Genomic DNA, 21,126 nt, shown 5'->3' with positions numbered 1-21,126 from the left:
AATATTCAAAATTAGTGAGATGGAGCCTCACCCTCTTATTGTTAATGTTCATAGTTTTAAAATCAGGATTTTGCTGCTTTTTAAAGTCAAATTGGTGAAGGGTTGAAATACATATTGGTAGTTACAAAATAGTCACAGGGATGTGGAGTACAGCGTAGGGAATATAATCAGTAGTATTTTAATGGCTATGTGTAGAGCCAGATGGGTGCTAGAGTAGTCAGGGGGGATATCTTCGTAAACTATGTAAATGCCTAACCAATGTACTGTATACCTGAAACTAACACAAAATACAAATTTAAAAAAAGTCAAATTGGAAAATGAATAACAGAATACATTTTTCTCAAATGATTTCTCTACCACTTTATTGCATTGTATTGCTAAATTTTATGCCTGTCATTTCTATCTAAAACTCATGAGGATAGATACTCTAATATTTTTGCATCCTCGGGATCCTCTATGTTTTTAAATGATGGACAAATGAATAAATGTGGAAGTGATTCAGAGCTTGGAGGGTGAGGTGAGATCCCTGCCCTAACTCCAACACACACATAAAGATTATGAATTTAAAAGCATGAATTAAATATATATATCATTTATGAATTAAAAAACTTTCGCTATCACTTTTCAATGGAGGAATGAGAGCAAGTTCACAGTTCTGGCATTTACACCTGGAGTTAGGCTACACAGTGTAACAAGTACATTAATTTCATGCTGTAAATGGCTGAACTATGGCGAAGATGATTTACAAGGAGTTCTCTGGTACTTCTTGGCAGGAGGTTAGGAAACTACACATGACACAAATTTGGGTGGAGTTTTTTTGTTTTGTTTCCGTTTTGGTGAGTGGGGGAAGGGGACTCTGCAGCCCCAAAAGAAAGACTTCCTCCTGAGGTTGCGTGTCGGCCAGGGGGCAGTAGGGAGCGGGAAAAGCTTGACTGTAGCCCTCGCGTTCCCTTTCCTGTGACGCGACCCTCTCTCCGCCTCACCAGCCCTGCTTCCGGCCGGGCCATCGCCCGGAAGTGGGGGGAGTGAAGGAGGGAGGAGTAAAGGCGGCCGGCCCGGCGGCAGGGGTGGAGGAAGGGAAGCAGCAGAGGGAGGGATTGCCGCCGCCGCTACTGCCACAACTTCCACCGCTGCAGCCACAGCCACCGCATCCGCCGCTACTATGACTTCTCCCCTTGAGTGAGATTGGAGCTTGCGCGCGTGGATTTGTCGCTGCCACGGGCCGCGTAGCTCCGGAGGTTTAACCATAGGACAGAAAAACCAGGTAGGTCCTATATCGGCTTCCGGTCGTCCCTTTCTTCTGGAGGAGTGTTCTGTACTGTCAGGCTGTACTACTGAGTGTGGCAGGAAGGTCATTTTAACCTGGGGTAGTCTTCGAACTCTCAATTCTTCACAACTCCGGTATTTACCACTCTCATGTTTTACCTCCCCTTACAGGAGATTAGGTCCTGACCTGTGTCACCTTCTTGTACTCTTTTGGGGTAAGTGTCTTGATCATCCATGGCCTATGTTATTACCTAATTAATTGAAGGTGCAAGAAGGTCTGTGCCACGTATTGGAAGTCATATAGACTGATCTCCATTATTAATGAAATAATATAAAAAAATAATCTTGTTTCTTGTGTCGCAGTGGGAGCATAAGCGAAACTGAGAATGCTCTGGTTTCCATTTCATTTGGTTTATTCTGCCCCTTTCCCAGTAAAGTTACTCACCATCCTTGTCTCAACCTGTGGCATCTTTGTCACTTTTTGTTGTGGACAGTGAGGCTGTCTTAAGCACCGACAACTCATCGTTTCACAAGTCAATATTTTTCAACATCCGATCTTTGTTTTAATACAGCCTCCTGTTCTACAGTAGTATGGCTTTGTATTGAAACTTAATGTGTGCAGAACATTGAATTAGGTGACATTGATGTGTTGGGGGCGGTAGGAGTATAGACAAGAAATAGGCCAAAAAGAGTTTGCACTCCAGTGAGTTCAGTTCGTGCAAACTTTCTTGTGTCTACAGTCATGAAATGAGAGGGGTTTTTTTTTTTTTTGGATTGGAGGGTCTCAATGTAGTAGGTCTCATAATGTAGTAGGAAAGACTGATTCACCCTTTTAATCTTAGTAACATTGTGTGTTAGAAACAGAAAGTGTTATGAGAGTGCAGGGAAGCAGGCATTTGAGTTGGGCCTTGAAAAATGGATAGATTTTGGCTTTGTGGGGAGGGCAGACCAGGTAGAAAAAGATTAATGTGAGCAAAGGTTTGGCACTAGAAAGGTGCAGGGCATCCAACAACACACTGTACATCAACATGCCTATTTCTAACAGCCTCATCTTCCAAGATTTTACTGGTTAAAAGAAAAAATATATATAGAATATGAAACTGATAAGCTTACAACCATACCCAACTACCCTCCAGCCAATAAAAAAACATATAGAGAAAAAAAATATTGAAATGACAAAAACAATGTATGATATTTAATTCTGATGTAAACTCAGATCTAAAAGAGAAAAAAGTAAAGCTTGCTATAGGTACTTTAATTCTCATTGAGTGTTGTGTCAAAATATAATCTGGAATCATTTTTTTAATTCCTGGGAATGAATAACAACATTGTTTAAAGCCAGAAGCTGTTCTAGGTTTTCTCCAAGGAATTTCTGCATTTCCTTTTTTCTCTAACCTGATTTCTGTGCTGGTCTTCTTAACCCAATAGAAACTATTCTTTTCTAATTATAGTCTTAGAAAGATCTTGATTTGTGGCCTCTAGGTAGGGTTAGACTAAACACTGATCCCTCTGGAGGATAGGTTAACATCTCTGATTTCTAGCGCAGAAGGTTGTTTTTCTTTGAAAAATGCATACAGAAGCAGTAAAATTTGTTTGAAAATGAGAGTGTGAGAGAGAGCAAAAATAACTCCAGCTACCACACTATAACCTTTACTTCTGCGAGAGCTCTAAGGCAATTCATTCATTTTTATAAATCCTCATTATAATTACTTTCATATATATATTTAAAAATACCTGGCAAACTTTAATGAAAACTTTTGATATCCCAGTGACTGAAAATTATCTTTATTTGCCATTTGGTAATGTAAATTGTGAGGAGAGATTTGTTCGAGATGATACAGGCACTGGCATAAATGAGAATAATATTTGGGAGTTTTGTTTCAAAATTTTCTCTGCTCATCTTTGTTAAAGGGCAGTACAGCATTTAAAGGTTTCACAGAGTTTTGTTTTTAAACAGTGATCTCTCTTAGAGCATAAATCAAGTTAGGGCAGGGAGCGTGGAGGCAGGTGGGAGAGACAGGCAACAGGCAGACATATTCAGTTCAATTTACCATCCCAGCAATCATGTTTTTCACTTATAAATGTGTTTTCACATTTCTTTTAATGTAGTATAACTTGCTTACTTACTTGCTGAGACAGTATGGTAGGAAAAGTTATCACAAGACCTTTAGAATGTGTTTCATTAAAGTGAAAGAGCAGGATATTTCTGGTTTCATAAGTATGTCCCTAGTTTCTCTAGCACTGTTGGAAAATTTAAGTGATTTACTTATCTTTGTGAGTTCAGATTTATGGGATGTTGGTAGATTACATTAGTTTTCACAGATACTTCTTTCCTTGAAGGAAATGACTATAAAATATCCCCATTTTGAGCTAGTTAGTTGCACTTTGTCTCTTGTTTTCTGCTCACATTTAAAATTACACAGCTATAGCTCAAAGATTTAATTTTTTAACCGATTTTTACTTTATTATTCTGTAGTGTAGAAGTCCAGCTTTCCAGACCTGTAATTGGAAGTGCATTTTAACCATTTAATGATTGATATAAATGAGTTATTTCACATCTTAGGGGAATTGTTTTAGCCTGGTCATTTATCTTAGTTGACTTTGTACAACTTAGTGTTTCGTTTTATGCTGTTGTAACTGATGCCGATCCTGCTTGTGCATTTCCCAACCAAAGTAGAGAGAGAGAGAATACTATTGGAATTATTTCCCTTCCCTAGTCCTACCTGAGAGTTTGCAGAGCCCTGTATACTTCTTGGAATTGTGAAGAAAATGGTTTCCGCTCTCCTGAAGCTACTACCTGCAACTTGGAGGAGAACATTAAGAAGGCTTCTGTTAAGACCTAAAAAAACTGTCAACAGAGATATGAGAATAGAGAAAGAATTCCACAATGGAAAGCCGTGAAAAAAATTCTCAGGTCTATTTAGGATAAATTTGTAGCTGACCTCTTCTGTCATGAGGATACTTAAGAGTTGATCCATGAGCTAACAAAAGCTCACAGAGAGCTTGGTTGTTAAAGAGTTTCAAGTATAATCTCCTTCATTGATCCTTGCACTTGCAATGGTAGGAAAAAAGGAAGGTAATCTTAATTTTTTTGCCGATGATAAAATTATTCACTCTAAGAATTTTAATTCAGTTATTAAATTAATTATTATTGATTTAATAGTGTTCAATGAATAATATAAAGTATCATAGTGATTATTAATATTAATGACATTATTAAAACACTAATATTAATATTAAATTAATTGTATACAAGGAGTTTCGTTTCGGCCAATAAATGCTCTCTCTCTTATTTTACTGTACCATTTCACTGTTAATTCTAAATATCACTTTTTAGTTCAGATTTATAGCCACAATAACTTGGTATTAATTTCTAATCACAACTGTAAGTCCATTTTTTGTGTCTTAGCAATCAGGTTGGTGTCATATGTCCTCAGGTATTGTCCACCTAAAGCAGTGTTTTATCTTGCTCATTTTTTTCTAGCTAGGATTAATTTTAGTCATGTAAACCATTGTAGTCTTCAGATAGTTTTAAAGTCTTAAATTCATTATATGATGAGGGATAAAGGAATAATTTATTTAGTATAGTGTATTATTTGACCTTGAATGTCAGGGTATGATTTGGATTGCCTAAGAGTATTCACTGTATTTTTACAAAAATAACACAAATGCCTTTTTCTTAACTTTAGGGCAAGTGGTAAGTCATGGAATTCTGAATCTTTTACTATCCTTTTTTTTGTTATTGTTGCATGTAAATGAAAGAGACCAGAACCGTCCTCTGTCTGGTATGAAAAAATAAATCTAGTACTTTGTCTGTTATTTGCACTTTGGTAAGAGTTGATATATTCTTTCATAGGACCAAATTTTAGTCCTAGACCCAGCAAGTGGCTAAACTGAGATTTAAAGCTTGTCAGTCTGGTTTTAGAACCTATGCCATTACTTAACAAAAAAGAACTGTATTTTTTAAAGAACATAGACATTCGAACAAAATTAGGTCCATTGGAATTAAGTTCCTTGCTTGTCCTAAAGAGAAAAATATTCATTTATCTTCTTTGAAAGTCTGAATGGGCAGATTGACTTGATGATTAAAAAAGAATTGGTAGCTCAAATTTTTTTAGGTAGTTTCAAACTAAATTCAAAAGTAAAGACAGATTCTTTTGTTTTTAGTTAATTATTTAAGTATATACTAAAAGACTTAAAGTTTAAAATAGCATTAGTATTATTTTATTTGTATTCTCAGAGCTTTCCTGCAAGAGAAAAGAAATTGTCCATGTGTGTTTTATCATCTTTACAGTAAGCACATCTTTGAACTTGGCCAGACTTTGATATTTATAATAATATGTTTAGAATTTAAACTATACTAAGAGAACATGCAGTGGAAGTTGATAAGCATAAATTAGAACATTGCTGGTTACATTTTCAGGACTAATAGATATTGTTCTGTTGATATCTTCAAGGCATCTTAACTTCATTGTATTGTGATGTGCTGTTCTAGGAAAGCAGTGTAACATAGGATTAGGAGTAGAGTCTGTGCCAGATGGATTTAGTAGATAGTTTAAGAGCATTTCACCCCAAAGCAGCAAAATATACATTCTTTTCAAGTGCACATGGAACATTTTCCAGGATAGACCACATGTTAGGACACAAAACAAATATCAATAAATTTAAGAATATTGAAATTATATCAACCGTCTTCTCCAACTACAATGGTATGAAACTAGAAATCAACTACAAGAAAAAAAACTTCAAAATACACAAACACATGGAGACTAAATAACATGCTACTAAACGGTGAATGGGTTAACAATGAGATCAAGGAAGAAATCAGAAGATACCTAGAGACAAATGAAAATGAAAACACAACTCAGAATCTATGGGACACAATGAAAGCTATTCTAAGAGGGAAATTTATAGCAAGATAGGCTTACCTTAAGACACAAGAAAAAGCTCAAATAAACAATCTGACCTTATGCTTAAGAGAACTAGAAAAAGAACAGCAAACAAAGCCCAAAGTGAGTAGAAGGAAGGAAATAATAAAGATCAGAGTGGAAATAAACAAAATAGAAGCTAGAAAAACAATACAAAAGATCAATGAAACCAAGAGCTGGTTCTTTGAAAGGATAAACAAAATTGATAAACCCTTATCCAGACTCATCAAGGGAAAAAGAATGAGGACTCAAATAGAAATGAAAGAAGAGAAATAGCTACGGATGCCACAGAAATACAAAGGATAAGAAAATATTACAAGCAATTACATGCCAACAAACTGGACAATCTGGAAGAAATGGATACGTTCTTAGAAATATACAATCTCCCAAGACTAAGTCAAGAAGAAACAAAATCTGAACTGATCTATTACCACCAATGAAATTGAATCAATAATCAAAAAACTCCCGAAACACAAAAGTCCTGGACCAAATGGCTTCATAGACGAGTTTTACTAAACATTCAAAGAAGATTTAACACCTGTTCTCAAACTACTTCAAAAAAATTCAAGCAGAGAGAAGGCTCCCTAACTTCTTTTATGAGGCCACCATTACCTTGATTCCAAAACCAGACAAAGACATTACAAAAAAAGAAAACTATAGGCCAGTATCTCTTATGAACATTGATGGAAAAAATCCTCAACAAATTATTAGCAAACCTAATTAAGCAATACATTAAAAATATCATACACCACGATCAAGTTGGATTTATTCCTGGGATACAAGGTTGGTACAATATCAGTAAATCAATTAATGTGATACTCCACATTAACAAACTGAAAGATAAAAATCATACGATCATATCAATAGATGCAGAAAAAGTGTTCGACAAAATCCATCATTCATTTATGATAACTCTCAGCAAAATGGGAACAGAGGGAACATACCTCAATATAACAGGGCTATATATGACAGACCTACAGTTAACATCATACTCAATGGGTAAAGGCTAAAAGTATTTTCCTTAAGATCAGGAACAAGACAAGGATGCTCACTTTTACTACTCCTGTTCAACATTGTATTGGAAGTCCTAGCCACAGCAATCATAGAAGAGAAATAAAGTGTATCTCAATTGGAAAGGAAGAAGTAAAACTCTTGTTATTTTGCAGATGACATGATACGGTATTTAGAGAACCCGAAAGAGTCCACCAAAAAAACTGTTAGAACTGATCAATGAATTCAGTAAAGTAGCAGGATACAAAATTAATATTTCAGAAGTTGGTGGCATTTTTATACACTGATGATGAACTTTCAGAAAGAAGAATTAAGAAAACCATCCAATTTACAATTGCATCAAAAACAGTATAATATCTGGAAATCAAATTAATCAAGGAGATAAAAGACCTGTTCTCAGAAAATTGTTAAGTCATCAAAAAAAGAAATTGAAGAAGATAAATGAAAGCATATACTGTGCTCATGGGCAGGAAGAATCAACATCATTAAAATGGCCATGCTACCCAAAGCAATCTATAGGTTCATTGCAATCCCTATCAAAATACCAATGGCATTTCTCAGAGAGCGAGAACAGATAATCCTAAAATTTATATCAACCGTAAAAGACCCCAAATAGCCATGGCAATCTTGAGAAAGAAGATCAAAGTTGGAGGTATCACACTACCTGATGTCAAACCATACAATAAGGCTACAGTAATCAAAGCAGCATGGTACTGGCATGAAAAGATACATTGATCAATGGAACAGAATAGAGAGCACAGAAATAAATCCACGCCTATACGCTCACTTAATATATTACAAAGGAGGTAAGAATACACAAAGACAGTCTCTTCAATAAATGATGTTGGGAAAATTGGACAGATATATGCAAAAAAACCTGAAACTGGACCACCTTCTTACACCGTATACAAAAATGGACTCAAAATGAATTAAAGACTTAAATGTGAGACCCGAAACCATCAAACGTCTAGAAGAGAACATAGGCAGTAAACTCTCTCCGATATTGCTATTACAATTTCTTTAAGGACATAGCTCCCTGGGCAACGGAAACAAAAGAAAAAATAAGTAGACTACGTCAAACTAAAAAGCTTTTGTACAGCAAAGGAAACCATTGACAAAACAAAAAGACACCAACTGAATGAGAGAAGCTATTTGCTTATGATACCTCTGATAAAGGGTTAATATCCAAAATATATAAAGAACTCATACAACTCAACAACAAAACAATTAAAAAATGAGCAGAAGACCTGATCAGATACTTCTCCAAAGAGGAAATACAGATGGCCAACAGACATATGAAAAGATGCTCAAGGTTACTAATCATCAGAGAAATGTACATTAAGACACAATGAGCCATTACCTCACACCTGTCAGAATGGCTATCATCAATAAATCAAAGAAAAACATGTTGGTGAGGATGCAGAGAAAAGGGAACTCTCATACATTGTTGGTGGAATTGCAAATTGATACAGCTTCTATGGAAAACAGTCTGGAGGCTCCTCAAAAAATTAAAAATGGTATACCTTTTGACCCAGCAATTGCACTTCTGGGTATTTATCCAAGGAAATCTGAAACAATAATTCATTAAGATCTATATACCCCTATGTTCATGGCAGCACAATTCACAATAGCCAAGATATGGAGGCAACCTAAAAGCCCATCAATGGACGATTGAATAAAGAAGTCATGAGTCATACATACAATGGAATATTACTCGGCCATTAATAAAATGAAATTCTACCATTTGCAATAACAAGGATGGACCTAGAGATTATTATTCTGAGTGAAATATGTCAGACAGAGGAAGGTAAATACCATATGATTTCACTTATATGTGGAATCTAAGGAACAAAAAGAACAAGCTTATCAAAAAGAGACTCACAAATGTAGAGACAATCTGATAATGGCCAGAGAGGAGAGGGGTTGGGGAACTTTCTCCCCAGGGAAGAAAGCGGTGAAGGGTTAAAGAAATACAGATTAGTAATTGATAGATGGTCACGGGGATAGGGAGCATGGCACAGGGAATGTAGTCAGCAGTAATGTAATGGCGATGTGTAAAGCCAGAGGAGAGAAAGAGTAATCAGAGGGATCATTTTATAAACTATATAAATGTCTAAGTACTATGTACTTGAACCTAATAATAAAATAAAATTAAAATTAAAGTAGAAAAAAAAATGAGTGGGGTCTCTGGCACCAGAATGCCTGGGTTAGAATCCCACCCAGTTCCTCTGCTTATGACCGGGATGACTCTAGGCAGATTTTTTTCCCCTGTCTTTAATTCTCCCCCACCCCCACTTCCACCGCTGACCTGTAGATATTGCCATTTACCCTTAAGAATGGGATCTCTGAAGGTGGGACGTCCACTCCCACATGCTAGCGGCGTGCACCCGGGGCCTCGTGCACCCGGGGCCTGGCGCACCCGGGGAATCTAGGCAGATTTCTTACCTTTGGTGCCTTAGTTCCTTCCAGTTTCTAACATAGGAGCAATAATAGTACCTACCTCATAGGATTGTCAGTGAGTTAATACATGTAAATCACTAAGAGCAGCGCCTGACCAGTAGTAAACACAATTTAGTTACTATTATTCTTTTAAACTATTATTTACTGTAAAAGTAGTTTTAACAACTGGTATAAAAAATTTTAAATTATAGTTTTGCTGTACTATAAATTTAGTAGACTACAGGAGCAATATACTAATTAATCAGTACCTGCAAGCAATATTTAATTTCTATATTACATCATAGAAAAAGGAAAACTCAGATTGAGAGGGCACAGTAGCCTATAGTACACCTACAGTATGCTAACATGGTATCTCAAAACTTGTTATGATAGCCATCAAGTCATATCACCCTGATGTACTCATTCCACTTTTCTACCAGTCTGGGTGTATAATTTGTGAGCCACAGACCCTGTGCCATTGAGATTTTCTCGATTATTTTTCTCATTACTAAATGCTGAACCATACTTCTACTAAATGATTTCTTTTTTCTTCTTTTTTTTTTAGTAAATCTAAATATATCTATAGCAAGAGATTGAGTTAGTGATTTTATTTTTTTCCTTTTTAAAAAAAATTAAGTTTATTGGAGTAACATTGGTTAATACAATTATATGATTTTTCAGGTGTACATTATCATTTGACTTCTGTATATTCTGTTATGTGTTAACCACCCAAAGTCCAGTTTCCTTCAGCTACCATATATTTGATCCCCTTTTCCCACTTTACCCTCCCCCCAATCCCCGTATTTGACCCCAGAATGATTTCTAAAATATAAAATCTAGGCAATGGAAAAGGCTAACTTACTCTGCAAAATAGCTACATTCTTATGAAGTTATGTAAATTAAATTTTATAATAAATTATATCAGCACTCCAATCAATAAATGTTTATTGTCTGCTTGTTGTAGATCTAGTATTTATGTAGGCCCTGTGTGATATGCAAAGACTCATAAGGCATATGCTCCAATGTCAAGCCAGATAAGTCTAATGCCAAATATTTGCAGAGAAATTACGTACTAAACTATGATGCTTATTCTAGGGATATTCAGAATTCAAAAAGATAGTAGGTGTTAGTATTTTACATGTTTTACAGAGGAGGTAGGAATTGGGTTCATTTACTCAACAGTTGTTTGAGAGTGGCTACCATGTACAAAGTACTGAGGATATCATAGTGAATGCAACAGGTATGGTCTTGCTTTTTTGGAGTTTACAAATAAATGATGTGATGGGGTTTAAATATGTGGAAGAGCATTCTCGGTAAGGGTACCAGTTTAAAGTCAGAAAGAAACGGCAAGCATGGACTGTATGACAGTGAGTGCACTTGCCTGATTGTAGTAGAGATTTTATGTTGGGGAGAAGTATTGAAAGTGATAGATGTGGGCCATCTTTTGAATGCTTTGAATACCTATTTAAGTCTGTGAGAAGTAGAGTGAACCAGTCTCGTGGGACTGAGTCCTTAATCTCTTGGTAGATAGTGTCAAAATTGAGTTAAATTGTAGGACACTCAGCTGGTCACAGAGAATTGCTTGATGGGTGAAAATCCCCCAGATCTGGGGTCAGAAGGGTTTTAAGTATGGTATTATTATGAGAGTAAAGGAGAAACACAGGAGGGAAGACTGGATTTTTCCAAAACAGTCATCTTTTGAATGCTTTGAATAGCTATTTAATCTGTGCTAAATTCCTTTGGATACCCTGTTTTGGAGAGGGTTAGGAGTATGGGCTTTGGAGTCATACTGTCTCAATTTGATTCCATCTCCACTCTAATTGTTTCTTGAATTTAGAATTTTGTATTTTTTTTTTTAGTGATGCAACTATGTAGGCAATAAATAATATTTGCACGGAACAGCTGGGGTCAGTAACCCTGGTAGCACCAGGTAACACTGGAGACCAAGGTACACATGAAGTGCCAGTAGGAATTCCATGTAGAAGGAGGTTAGGAAAGGAAATACATTCTGTGATGGTTGGTAGAATGCCATCAGCAATGTCTTCAAGCAAAACAGAGTACATTTGCCTAACGTTTGTTTTCAGTTTTGTTTTTGTAAGAATAGTGTGTTTCCTTTGTCCAAGGATGAGGAAGAGAAACTTAACTGTTATTTGACTTGGCCATTTGAACACTACCAGTGGTCATCGTTTTAGGTTCTGTTCTACGTTTGAAGCATCTGGTCAGTTTTAGATTATCTTCTATATTGGAAGCATCTGGCTAGACCATTTGTGTCCTAGTTTTGTGTGGTACCTAAACACAATTTGGTCAGCAGCTTATGTAGTAAATTTTGTTTGTAATCTCTGTTAGTGTTCTCTCAACTTCGCTTAGGGCATGAATGGATTGCCAAATGAATACCTGTTATGACCTGCATAATTCTCTCTATGTTACCTTTGGACTTAATGTAAGTATGATCATACTCTAAGAAGGTTTAACAGTATTATCCTTGCACTTTCTCTGCTTTTTTTTCCCCACCAGACAAGTAGAAATAATCACACAAGCACAAGGCCATCTTTGTCTCTTCCATTATACAAATTTGAAATAGCATGATAGGATGTATTGTTACTGGCAAGAGAGAGTAGATATACTTTTCCCTCATCTTCCCACTAAACAGAGTTGAGAACTCTGGACATTATATATACACACACACATGCGCGCACACACATACACACACACACACATATATATACACACACACACACACATATATATACACACACACACATATATATGTATATATATGTATATATGTTTTATTTTTCAGTTACAATTGGCATACAATACTGGAGGAGCTTCTTTTAATCTGAGTTGGGATCAGGGCAGATACAGACTTTGTAGTCCTCGAGAAGGAGATGCTGGCTGTACTGTTCTCCCCTTCACTCTAGGAATGTTAGTTAAGACCCGTGGCAGAAACGGGGTGTAGCAGAGAGGAGAAGACATTACTGGGAACCAGTTTGGAGCTCCTGAGGTGATGTTTCTAGATCTACCGGTATATCCTGATTTTCAGGTTGTAGACTCCCACTTTATGTCATCCAAGGCTGTTGTCTTACACAACTCAGTGGACAATAGTCACATTATTAGTCTGTAAAAGTTATGACATGAAGTTATGCAATATGGCTGCCCTGAAACCTTCCCAAACTACTTCTATTTTTAGCCCCAATTTTCCACTTAATACCTGCTGCATATAGCAGTGTGGTAGTCCCAGGTTCATCACTTGAATCTCACTTCCCACCTCAAGGCTCTCCTGTAATCTAACAGAAGAAATTAAGATCTTTGAGGATTTTAAGGAGTAACATCTATTTTCTTACTCTTAGGTATAATCATCGGTAAAATGATGATGATACCTGCCCTGTCTAACTCATAGGTTGTGATGAGTATCGAGTGAAATAATGTATGTGAAAGCACTTTGTAAATTATAGAGTGCTATGTAAATGTATGATAATATTCTTTCTTGATGTGTTGTAATGGAAAAAGTACTGAATTTGAATCATGAGTCTGGCATTTTAGTATAATTCTACTATTAACTGTGACTTTGGACAAATCGCTTTGTTTTGGGGCCTTTGTTTCTTTATCTATAAAAGAAAACTAATAATGCCACTCCTCGCTACCCAGAAACCCAAGAGTTTTTTTCCTCACCTCACAGTCAATCACTCACCAAATCTGTTTTGTTCTTGATATTTCTCAAATTTCTTCCCTCCTTTCTATCTCCATTCAGTCCCTAATCATTTCCCTTCTGGGCCATGCCTTTTTTGTAAATTGTGGTAAAATATATATATATTAATAATTACCAGTTTGACCATTTTAAGTGTACAATTCAGTGACATTAAGTACATTCACAATTTCCAGAACTTTTTCATCATCCCGAGCAGAAACTCTGTAACCATTAAACAGTAGCTTCTCATTCCCCCTTCTCCTACCCCTGGTGACCTCTATTCTCTATGACTTTACCTCTTCTAGGTACCTCTTATAATTGGAATCATGCAGTATTTCTCCTTTTGTATCTGGCTATTTCACCTTAACATAGCATAATGTCTTTAGGGTTCATCCATGATGAAGTATATGAGAATTTCATTCCTTTTTATGGCTGAATAATGTTCCATTATTGGACAATAGACTTTTAGCTAGTCTTCTTGAATCTGGTCTTGCCCCTTTCAAATTTAACTTCATGAAATGACCTTACTTACCTTTCCAACCTCATTGTCTTTTCAACTCACGCCATATTCCCAGTCATACCAAAAGCACTCCTTTAAATGTGCCACACTGTTTTATACCTCTATAACTTTGTGACTCATTTGTTTGGAATTTCTGTTTCTTCTGGAGAACTCCTACACAACCTTCATGACCCAGTTTACTTAACAATAGTAGATTGGTTAAATTGTGGTGTAGTCATATAATGGACTTCTATAGCCTTTTTAAATTGTGACGTATATATTAGTGATTAAAAGCACAGACTCTGGACTGGACTTAATTGGGTTCAAATATCTATTATGTCACTTACAAGCTGTGTGACCTTGGGAAATTTCCTTACCCTCTCTATCAATTTCATCATCTGTAAAATGGAGATAATAGTAGTACCTATCCCATTGGGTTATGAAGATTAAAATAGCAAAAAGTATTAGATATTATTATATGTCACTATTTATTGACATAGAAAAATGTTCATTATGGGGTCGAATAAAAAGGAGTGAGCTATGAAACAATATCATTTCATTTTATTAAAAATCTTTATATACACACAAACACACACACACGTAAAATAACCTCCTAAACTTACACATACACACAGACATACACACACACACACACACATACACACATAAATACACACAAACATATATACCCCTACCTCAAAATTTTAACATTGGTTATCTCTTGGTGGTGGACAGATATGTTGTTTATTTTTATATGTGCTTGTCTGTATTTTCTACTTTTCTCCAGTTGATTTTTTTCTTATATTTTAATGTGGAAAAAAAAAAGACACGAAGTATCTCTTCTGTGAATTCTTGGCTGAATTCCCTTCGTTTTTTAGTTCATCAGAGTTTATCATGCATCCCTGAGCCCCTTGGAGGCAGAGCCTATGTCATATTAATTCACCTTTGTATCCCCAGCAGGGCCTAGCACAGAACCTAAAAGATACTAGGCACTTAGCAATATTAATAAGATGAAGAGGAGGTGGAATTATGTGCCAAGCACTTTACATATGATATCTGATATATTACTTTTAGCAAGCTTATGAGTAAGAGTTACCTGTATTTTTTAGATGAGGAAACTAAGTATCAGAGAAATTAGACAATTTGCTGAAAGTCACACAGCTAGTAAGTGGCAAATTTTGGATTCAAGTCTAACTTTGTCGGATGCCAAAAATGTTCTCTTTAATTAATGAATTGCCTAATGAATATACCTGCTGTCTCCGATGAAATAATTTATGGAAGACTCCTTTGTAAACAGAAATGTACTCTGTGAATGTAAGGATATGTTACTGTTATTTCTTTGCTATGTTCCCACCCACACCCTTGATTGTGATTAGGCAAACCTGCTTTTCTGCTCTTGTGCAGAATATTTTCTCTCTCTTCAACTGGCATTTTAGTTCTCCAAATGTCTTTTTTATATCACCCAGGTTCTACCTGCTCTTTAGGAACTTGGCTCATAATTATGATATGAAGCTTTTCAGATTAAGCCAGCCATTTACATCAAACTCAGTATTATGTACACATGTTGAGGAGACTGATTTGCAGGTATCTGGCCAGGTATAATTCATTTCACACAAAAGTATGGCAATATTATCTTTGAACATAGATACTTACACTTTTCCTAATTCGATCTATTTACCTTTCTCTGTGCTATATCCCACTTTAACTTTGTACATAGTCATACCTGTTTCAAAAGGAGGTGTTATCTAGTTTTTTGCTGGAAGATTTTAATAAGTTTAGTCTGTCTTATTTGTGTGTCTCTGTGTGTGTGTGCGTGTGTTCATGTGTGTTCAAAAGTAGAGAAAAAAAGGTGGCTAAAGCAAGAGAAGAGGCACTTTAATAATTGATTTCAAAGACCCAACAACATATACTAAACCAAAATTTAGAATGTAGCTTAACTCCCCACAGGTTTTTCAGAATTAAAAAGACTAACTCCTTTTAAAGTAAACTAATGGAAGGGAAGCATCCACTTTGTGAAAATTGCATATCTAAAATGGGAGGAAAAGCACATTTTTCACTCTACCAGAACCAATTTTCTAAAGATTTCAGGCTATTTTAGAGTCTTAGTTCTGTGAGATGACGAAGTTCATCCTATTGCTTCCTAAGAAAGCATAGAGCCACAGAGCTGAGGAATGAATTCTGAAAAAAAAAAATCTTCCTGCAAATCATAACGACTTTTCATTTTAAATTCCAATAGTAGTAAATGTTATTGATGGCTCTTTGTCTTAATTTCTGTTCAACGAATGTGCACTGAATTTAAATTAATATTTTCCCCAGCAGTTCAAGATTTGATATAGCTATCAGTATTATGGCTTCTGCTTGCTTGTGATAACAAAGCCCTTGAAACTTACCAGTTTAAAAACGCAGAATGATGAGGCCTTCTCTGAATTCATTCTCTTTCATTTGTATAAAAGTACCTGGCTAAACAGTTGTCCTTGATAATTTTGAATTGCTAGTTCCTTTTAAATGAGCTCCCCACACATTTCCAATACATAATTTTTCATCCTTATCTGTCCTGATAGTGATTCAACTTTGAACGGGAGAGAATGTTATCAGATTTTTACCTTTATTAACCAAAGTCTATAAAACAGGACATTAAAGGAATTGAGGGGTTGGGTATGGATGGGAGTATGGATCTGGACTATATTTATGGAATGTTTGCTTATTTCATTCTGAAAATTGCTTTTTGGACCTTGGTTTGATTAAAAAGAGAAAATTTATGAAAAATACAGATGTCAGGAAAAGTCAAAGTAGTCTGAAAAATAGATATGTATATTAAGTTAATTTTTAGGTTTCAGTCATACCGTGTGAATATTTCAACTATAAAAATTAAGATGAAATAGTTTGTCTAATATGTTAACTGCTTTTTTAAAATACTGGCAAGATTCATTATATTCTTACCTGATAGGGGAGATACCTTTGCATAATCAGCAAGATGGATCACCAAGATATATGCTGAGTATTACAGTTCCCTCCAACACAAGTCACATGGTAGTGTGATAGGGTTGGTGGTATAAATCTACCTGGTACCTTTTGGTTTGACTGATTAAATAGTGTCAGTGAAGCAAAAGTTATAGACTTCATCACTGTGGGAGACACTTGTTCCCTTGAATCATTAGCTATACCTCTAGCACTCCAAGATTTTCTCAATGCAGTTGTTAATTAAGAGAAAGCATAGTCCAGAAAAGATAGCTCAGTAAACCTTTGTCAATACCCAATGCCTTTGTCCTCCTGATAGGAGGGTCTATAATATCTAGGCTTTCAAACACATCATACATATTTTCATTATACCACTTATCAATGGAGGCTGCACTTGGAAATCTACTCCTTTGGACATTTGTAATATTCTGCTCATAAAGTGTCTCTGTGGTTTCAACTCTAGATCCCTTTTTGCCTTCATTTTATCTCCAGACTCTTTTGTCCCAAAACTTTATGGTGTTAGAGAACCAAGGAAAGCCTTGGCTCACTATACATTTGTAGAATAGGGCTCTTTTTTCCATCTCCATAAAGTGATCTCAACAAATGTCTCTAGAGTTACAGATAGTTTCAATCTTGCAATTGAAACTAAACTTTTTGGGGTTTAATAGGCTCTTCTATACTGAGTAGAGAAGTTTTAGGTGAACCTCTGGGAACCCCATGAAATTGAGCCTACAGCGTGGCCCATGGTCTTTTGTGATCTGTAGTACCTTTTATTGAGCATCATTGAAGAATGAGGTATTTTGCAGATATCTTCTCTTTCAATTTTAGTCATTCAATTTAAGATCATACTAGAGATCTTAAAGGTAACCCGGAACAATCTTATCGAATGCATGAGTCCTCTAAAAGTATCCTTGAAATACATTTACTTTTTCTATAATAAAAATATATTTTTTTAATTAGAAAATTAGTAAATGGTCAATGTAAAAACAAAATCCAGGCAATATTTAGATATCTCTCCTTACTGGGCTTTGTTTCATCTTTATAATATTTATCACTACATTTATTTGTTTGTTTATTTTCTATCTCCCTCATGAGAATGTAAGCCCCATGAGAGTAGGGACTGTCTACATTCTTCACTGCTGTATCGCCAACACCTGGAATAGTACTTCAGACATAGTAGGACTTTAACAAATATTTGTAAAAATTATTCTAAATGCTACCATCCAGGGATTAGCCACTGTTAAGATTATGGTATAAATTTTTCCAAAAATTTTTCTCTTATAAATACATTGTGTATAATATATAACATATAAAATATTTTTTATAAAAACAGAATTATAGTCTACAGTTAGGCTTTGTAGCTTCTCTCTCTCTCTCTTTTTTTTTTTTACTTAACTAACCTTGGCATCTTTTGGTGTCATTAAGTATACAACTATGTGTTTTTAATGTATGATAATGTATTTGGCCAATTCCATATTGATGTTTAGGTTGGTTAGTCATATGTTGTGATAAGCATCCTTAGCCATTTATCTTAGTATAGTTGTCTGTGCTTTTCCCATTTGGATATATTCTTAGAAGTGGAATTTCTAGGTTAAAGGGCATGCATGTTTTTTAGGCTTATGATAAATATTGCCAAATTGTCTTTTAGAAACCCTGCTGATTCCTTATCGGCACAGAATTCATTCACTCAAAACTATTTTTATATTAATGATTTTTTATAAAAGATCTGGTAAAATGCATCATTCCATTCAGTACTTTATTGCTTTCCTAAGCAGAATACCAGTGCCTGATTTAATTATAATTCATATGAAAGACCTGCCTGTCCTAGAATTGAGGACAGGGAACACTTATCTCTACCACTGCCTCCATGGGGCAGGGAAGTCTTCTCCAGAGCTGGGAATGTGAATAGAAGATATGTGTCCCTTGGCATCTTGATTTCCTATTTGAAATTCACTCTACATTTCCCCATAAGAGATGGTGCTAAAGTACAATTAATATATAGTCTAGCTGCATTATTGTCTAAATAAACTTCTGAAGACCAGTCTGTGAACCCAGCTATCATGTATAATGTTCTTTCTATGAGAAAGCATGTTTCATCTTCAAAATCGACTGAGAAACAGCAGCTGTTCAAGGAACCCATTTTTCTTTTTCTTTTTTCTTTTTTGTCTTTATTGAAATATAATAGACAACTAGTTGCTTGTATTTACATTGTACAATTCAATGAGTTTTTTTCAATTATAGATGGCATACAATAATATACCAGTTTCAGCTGTATAGCTTAGTGATCAGAGGTCCACTCCACGCAACTTGCAAAGTGATCACCCCTTTTTCCCCTTACATATTTATGACAACATTATTAACCATCTTCCCCATGCTACAATCTACATCTCCATGTCTATTGTGCAGCTATCCATTTGTACCTCTTAATCCCTTTGCCTTTTTTGTCCCCCAAATCTCCCTCCTATCTTGTATCCCTTTAAATATTCTCTGTATCTATGAGTTTATTTCCACTTTTGTTGTTGTCATTGTTGATTTTCTTTAGATTCCACATGTACGTGAAATCATTTCTTATTAAGTTTATTACTGAGTATTTAAAGCAAATTTTTTCAGAGAGTTGTAGAGGTGCTATATGAATGGGCCTTTTTACCATTATATTTTCTAGATGATTATTGTTAATGTATAAGCAATTGATTTTCATATATTTAACTGCCAACCTTATTAAACTCTCTAATACCTCTATAGTAATTCAACCTTAATAAACTCTGTAATTAGAGTGGACATTTAAGAAAAACAAGTATATCATCTAATACACATAATTTTTCAGTAAAATATGTAAATTAATAAAAACATCTACTTAATTTACTTGCTTTTTTCATTAGATCCATATAACAACCCTATGATGTAGGTAAAGTAGCTATTCATTCTCATGTTATTTAGGACTATGTCAAAGTACAGTTTCTATCTTTTCTGCATTATACTCCTCAGAGGTATTTGTTAAAAATGCAGATTTCTGGACATCACTTTTCTCCTAATTAATATCTTTGGGCGTAGGGCCTGGGAATCTGGAGTTTTAAAATTCTTCCCTAGATAATTCTTAAGTACATTGAAAATTGGGAACCATTGGAGTGAAAACTGAGGCTCTGAAAGCAATTACCTTTTCCAAATTCACATAGGTAATTTATTCTTGACCCTGGGTTTCCTGACTCCAGGTCTAGTGCTCACCACATGTCTGTCTGTTTATGTCTCTCTCTGTATGATTCCTAAAATAATAATAACATTTTAATTTCTATCTCTAGAATATAATTCAGGAATAAATTCTTCTCACTTTTTTTTTGGTTGCCTTTGAGTTGATAGAAGAACTAACATTACATGCTACATAATCTAAGTAAAGTATCTTTATGTTACACACCTCAGAGGTTATATGAATAAATTACTATGTTGCTTTGCTTATTAATTAAGTATATTGCACGAAGAGATTTTATTTTTCTGGGAACAATGTCAACCTATAAGTCTCAGGATGGAAATGATGTTACATGGTAGGATCTAGTTCTTTTAGCCTTTTGAGTAGAAAGAATGGTCACAAAAGTGATTTATCAGTTTTACCATTTTTAGGCAGGTTCAAATGGCTATAATTTTTTAATTATCAAGGCAATATGACCTCTAAAGTTATTTTGCCCAAGGAAGATTTATTGGTGTTATTTGTTCTTGTCGAGTCTAAAAGATTCTCTCAAATCCAAATAACCATATTATCTCCTAATGTAAAAATATTTGTTTAACATGCAGCCCTCCGTAATTGTTCATTCATAGGGTTTTAATATGATTTATGAGTGTCTTATTCCTAATTTGATAGACTTTTGTTGACCTCAAACAAAAAGACAGCCAGATATTTCTCTAGCAAATAAAGATAAAAAGACAAAAAGACAGCCAGATATTTCTCTAGCAAATAAAGATATTTGCTAGAGAAATATCTGGCTGTCTTTTTGTTTGAGGTCAACAAAGAATTGCAAGTCAAGACATACGGTCTAAAGGAGAACCATGCACAGGTCCAGAGAAACAAAAGAGAAGAACAATCTTTTATGGATTTGGGAGGGGCTGTGGTAAATGAAAAGTCCATTGGAGGAAACCGAAAGTTTGAAGTATAGTGACTTTTCATTGGCTGAACTGTTACTGGGCAAGGAGGATTCGTTTCTTCCTTCTGCTAAAGTAGTAAAGTAGTATCACTTCCTGTTGGAGATGCAAGATATACAACTTCCTGTTGGGATCAGTAGTGTGTATTGAATGATAGGTGCTTGAGAGTTCTCTCTTTTAGCCCCCTGACTCCATTTTATCTATCTATC

At 35.2% G+C, this 21,126-nt stretch overlaps 1 protein-coding gene across 3 annotated transcripts in view; it reads left to right on the top strand.

Moving 5' to 3' along the window:
• Window positions 1-1,044: 1,044 nt before the first annotated feature.
• ATP7A (ATPase copper transporting alpha) overlaps window positions 1,045-21,126 on the top strand; it is a 114,756-nt gene continuing 94,674 nt past the window's right edge. For 2 of the 3 annotated variants that reach the window (XM_015588107.2, XM_006910199.3), the window contains exon 1: window positions 1,045-1,264. The gene's annotated coding sequence lies outside the window, so the exon portion shown is untranslated. Of the gene's footprint in view, window positions 1,265-1,437; window positions 1,482-21,126 lie in introns of all 3 variants that reach the window. The other variant, XM_015588106.2, reaches the window with a different exon arrangement.

Source organism: Pteropus alecto, unplaced genomic scaffold (assembly GCF_000325575.1).
Source record: "Pteropus alecto unplaced genomic scaffold, ASM32557v1 scaffold374, whole genome shotgun sequence".
Classification (NCBI taxonomy): domain Eukaryota; kingdom Metazoa; phylum Chordata; class Mammalia; order Chiroptera; family Pteropodidae; genus Pteropus; species Pteropus alecto.
Note: the sequence above shows the minus strand (reverse complement) of the source record. Positions and strands in the feature narration are given on the sequence as shown.